Source organism: Protopterus annectens, chromosome 1.part1 (assembly GCF_019279795.1).
Source record: "Protopterus annectens isolate FY-2018-M chromosome 1.part1, PAN1.0, whole genome shotgun sequence".
In the NCBI taxonomy this organism is placed as follows: domain Eukaryota; kingdom Metazoa; phylum Chordata; order Ceratodontiformes; family Protopteridae; genus Protopterus; species Protopterus annectens.
In genome coordinates this window covers 561,028,561-561,034,282 of record NC_056726.1, presented here as the reverse complement: position 1 = coordinate 561,034,282, position 5,722 = coordinate 561,028,561, and positions in this window count along the sequence as shown.

Below are 5,722 nucleotides of genomic sequence, written 5' to 3'. Positions count from 1 at the left end.
ATTCAATAAACTCCATGTCGGTTCTACACAGAGCCTACACAGAGTGTAGTTGTGTACAGGATACAGTTTATTGTTCGGCTTCGCCCAGCTTCACGCCATGAATATTAATGATGTGTGGTGTGTGTAAGCAAGGTTTTGAGGCATGCTCTAGTGTTGCTGGCCATGAAACCTGTATACTGACTGTGGATCATTCCACACAACCTTGTAGTGCCAGTAATGCAAAGGACAATCTTGCATTTTCTGAATGATATGAAGTACAGAACAGAAATGTATGCCATTATACAGACTGCAGTCTTCAATGATTTCACCATAAACAACACATTTTACAAGTAACAGGACAAAAATATGATGCAAATACCTGGACATTCTACAAAACTGTGGACAGTCTCCCTTTTGTGTTTTAATTTCTTTTTCTTTTCTTTCATTTTTTTTTTTTTTTTATTTTTTGGCCAGTGTTTGCGCAATGCACTGCTTGGTATAAAGATGTTTAGCTGTGCTCACCTGGTTTGCGCAAAGTGTAGCAGCACACAAACTGGAGGAATGGACCATCCAGGTTATAGGCAGGACCCAGACAGCCACACATATAAACTATATGCATTCAGTTAATAATATTGTGTATCACAGAAACACAGTAAGTGGCATTGCACTATGATTAACAGTGAGAACCTTACAATAACTACTAAGATAGCAGATATCATCTTACTAATCCAGTGGCAGCAGGTGCTAAGTGTGGGTGTGGAGTGCAGATGGTCCAGGCCTGTAGTACAGGGTATGTAAATTTTGTTTTAGTGTTGTAAGATTGCAAATTATAGTAGTGAAGTGCAAAATATACAACTGTTTTCTCAACCTTCTTGTGGTAAGAGCTGCAAGTGTAGGAGAACTGTATATGTGGTACATTTGACTAGCATATTTACACAAGTGCCTATGTACCTAATAATCCAGAAATTGCATTGTTTGTCACTGTTGTGCATCGCATAACATCACGCAAACACAATGTCCAGCAGTGCGTACTCTCACCTACCATGTTTGTGTGATGGTAAGCGATGTGCAACATTTTCAAATGTTGCAAAACCAAAATGTGCACTCTCTTAGTAAGTGTGAGACATGCAATAGGTGAGAAAATGCTCATTATACACTGAGCTTGAATTATGGCAGGCATGTCAGGAGTTACTGGAGAGGGTGTCTGCTTTTGGGTGCAGTGTTGGGGTGTCCAGGATTCCAAATTTTTTGTTAGACTCCTAGTTAAAGAGCATGATCCTCAGTTGCTGCAGTAGGACAATTCAGGCTCAGAATATAAATCTGAAGCCTTAAATAGAGTTGACAGGGTCTTAACCAGTGTGACAGGTATCCCTTGCACTGGTGAGCAACGGAGGCATCATTTTGATGACCTCCTGAGGAGGAAGCAGGATACCCTCAAACTTTGGATCAGGGAATTTAGGTCAAGGAACACCCCACGGATGTGTAAGTATCAATTTCAATAAGTAATTTAGGAGTTAAAAGCTGAATATAGTCACGAGTGGTATTCATAATGGTGCTGTTCTGTTCTGTTTTGTCCACAGCTGCTGAAGAGTGAGCCTCAAATGTTCGGTCCCATGCAAGAAGCATGTGGTATGTATGCATCAGAACATTACTGTCTGAATAGTATTTTCATAATAATAATAATAATAATAATAATAATAATAATTTGTATAGTAATTTCATAGCATTAAAACTTAAGGACCACTTAATTGGCATTTAATACAGTTGTATACAACTGAGCGTGTATACCCCCAACTCTAAAAGAAACTATACATGCCTTAGTCTGTAGCACAAAGCAATGGTGCCATATTCTCAAATAACAGTGAGCATGCATCTCTAAACTGTAAAAGGAAAGTATGCATGCAGTAGCCTGTAGGACAAAAGAACAGTACAGTATTTTAGCATAGTCATTGGCTGTGGGTTCAAAAACCACACTTCCCAAATATACAATACTGTTATTTTTCGTCATTATTGGAATGTAACTTCATACCTCTATGCCAGTGGCACAAATGACCTTCTGTAAACTGTAATCAGTATAAGTGGGACACTCATATCTGCAATATATGTACACATCAAGGATTGGTGGCTACATTCTGTACTATTGTGTGCCTCTGTTATAAACTGGGTAGTCTTAAAAGTAAGAAAGAAACTTGTTAGGAGTTTGTAGTGTCAAAAATAAAGGTAGCAGAATAGAGTCAAGTAATTGTATCAATGCTTTGGATGTCACATATGAAGTTACTAATGTTCTCCCTTTTTTCTCTCACCCCAACCCTTTTGTTTCTTTTTTTGTTTATTTTATTTTTTTAATTGTATTTGTTTTTCACACAGCACAGCAGGATAGGACTGTCCTACAGGATCCACCTGCCCCCACTCCACCAGCTACAACACCACTGCCCAGCACATCTGGTGCAGAACCTGGTAGCAGACCTTCTGCTGTCCTTGCACTACACAGCCCCTCAGGCAGTTCTGCCCTGGAGGATAGGCCTGTGGCTTCCTCCAGGAGCAGTATCAGAGGGGGTGAGTTTATCACTCCCGATGAACTGCCAGTAGGATTGTATGCCACACACTGATATCAAGGTATGACCTGTTATTTGTAAATGTATTCTATGTAATATACCTGATGTAGTGCACTTACTGATCATACAACCTGTTGTGATTATTTTGTGCAAATATACAGCTGTGTCCTACCTTTCTGTGTTCCTTGGTCATTCATCAGTTATCTGACCAGTACTCAAGAGAATGCAGTGTGTAAGCCAGTCTATATCATTTACCTTAAAATGTGTGAAGATGTTCAATGAGAACAATATGATATGTGGGGAGCAAAGGTGGGTTCCTCTTATGGAATATGCAAAATATAATGTTCTTTCAATGGGGGTGGACCCAGGCTGAGCTACTTTTATAGCAAAAACAAGGCTATGTTGCTCTTATTATTCTCCTTGTTTTACATCCTAATGTTTTGATCTTGTGAGGGTAATGAAGCTGGAAACTGCTATGTGTCTCATTACTTTTGAACTTCTCTCTGTTATGATTTTCCATTTCAAACATATGGTGTTAAACTGAGGGCATGCAGTGATCATCATTACTATGGGGAGGTATCACTAGGTGAATCTTTGAGGCCTGAGGCCTACTATTTCCTAATGGACACATACATGTCAGATAACTCTCTGCTGTCACATGTAACATTAATTTCTGTAGAAATGTCCCACCTTATAGTTGCTTACTTAATAAGTGAAGAAATGCAAGGACATGTCATAATATTATTATACAATACAGTAAATGTTCAGGACTTACCTTGTATATGCAGCAGTTGCCACAGTGTAGTTCAGGGCAGAGGATAATGCAAGCAGTACACAGCCAATACACGGGGAGGTAAAGGCTGTGTTTCTGAATTAAGCCCAGCAGAGGTTGCAGGGTTCCTGTATTATATCCCTGTCCACCTTGTAGCACTCTACACTGTCCATATCATGTATGTTGTGATTTATTATTTATTTAATTTATTTGACATTTGTTAACTGGGTTGGTCCAACTGGGCCTGAGCCCATTTTCAGTGGAGACCCAAGAGGAAAAGCTCCACTACATGACAAACATTATGAATGAAACAATTTAAAAATAGATAGCTTGAAGCACACATTGAAACATAAATTGAGAAATAAGTTGATATATAACTTGAAAACAGACATAGAAACATAAAATGAGGCATAGGTTGATGCATAGATTGAAACATTCATTGAAGCATAAAATAAAACATGATGATACATCACTTAATTGAGAGAGGTGGAGATATAGAGTAGTGGAACAATCTTGGGAGCTAGAGTTGTAAAACTTTATATTGATAAATTAAATGGAGCCTGAAAACTCTTCTCTATCTCTGCCTAGGTCTATTAGCAGCAACAGCAGCATTTTCTGCAGCCTGTAGCACATACTAATGGAGTTAAGCAGCAGCAGCTCCTAACATTCTGTCTGTGTAGACTTTCTGTGTCTGTGCCCCACTACCTTTGAAATCCAGAGAAAAAAACAGTGTGGAGCCTAAATGGTTGCTTTATACTTCTTCAGTAGCTCCACCAGATTGGCTGATTAGCATGCAATTCAGCTGCTTATGCTGTAATTAGCATCTCTGAAAAACAGATGCAATCCATTAATCTACTCAATTTTAAAAAGGCAAATGCGTAGCTAGCCAAACTAATGGTGAGGACGCTTGCTACATGTTCAGCAAAGCAAAATATTTCCCAAGCTATCTTTACAGAGGAATATTTTTTTCACTTTATCTAGTACCTACTTGATCAAGATATTTAATTGGTTTTGGGGGCTTTTCTCTCTTAACTGCCCATTACTTTTTATCTTTTTTATCCTTTGTTTTCAATTTACATTGTTGCAATAATGTATATATTTGTGTAATTCTTCTTACTATGTCTATATTGAGAAATACTCAATTTGCAGCATGAATGTCTTGCTATTCTTGTACTGGAATTGTTACTTTGTTCTGTTATTTTCTTGTGTGGAGCTTTTCACCTCGGGTCTCAACTGAAAAAGGCCCATGGGCCCAGTTGGACTAATTCAGTTAACAAAAGACAATAAATAAATAAATAAATAAAATAAATAAATATATTGAACTCCAGCAGGTATGCTCTCATTTTGTACCTACATAATGCATATGCTACAATATAGTAATGAATAATGTGAAGCAAAATATTTTACACTGTTATCTGTATGCATTAGTTAGAAGTGTACTGATGGCATGGCCATGTTTGTCATGTCATTTCAGAGGTACAAATGATTGACAATACAAGAAAAGAGTAAGCTGTGTGATACATTTGTACAAATGTTTCAGAGACACATCCTTTGAATGCATGTTTAGTATTTCAAATGTGTTTTATTAGCAAAATGGTTAATGTGCCTGTTCTTTAGAGGGTGGGGGGAGCAAAGAGAAGTTACTGTTATGTCACAAACTAGAATGGGCTGTTCCTTTGGGGGGAGCACAGTTGAGTTACTGCTATGGCACATACAAGGATATGTTGCCCTTGTTACTATCGATGCTTTGCATCCTGCCTGTTGTTAGTATTTCACATCTGTCGTATGAGTTATGTTTTTCTAGTGGCTACTACTGACTGTCTGCCTTAACTGTTTTATCTGATAACAGTTACTTTGTAATTATGTGATAGTTATGTGTATTATCATTTTGTTGTGTTTTAGGACTGAACACTTCACTGAGGCACAGACTCCCCTTCAGTGAGGCAGAGAATACAATTATAGTGGTTGAGTTCCAACAACATGGCACTTTTCTTCTTATGCCAGAGAGGCTGAGACTATGGCAACAGATCATTGCTAACATAAATGCCGTGGGCAGCCACAGACATACTTATGAACAGGTGTGCCACAGGGCCACTGACATGCTGACATCTGCATGGAGGCATGCAGCTGCTGTTGCCCAAGACCAGAGGGTAACCGGAGGATGGCCTGCTGCAGAACTACCTCTCACCCCCAATAAGGAATTCCTGGTGAATCTTCTGCAACAGGACAACTCACAGCAGAGTGGCCCACAATATGTGATTAATGTAGGTGCCCTTCCTTCTCAGTCCCAGGAAGAGCTTTCAGGTAGACTTTGTTATATGACCAGTTCAGTACTGTTGTATAGTAAAACAATTGAAATAAAAGTTACTTCTGTGTCACATGTGTTTTTATTTTTGGGGAAGGGATTGAATATTAG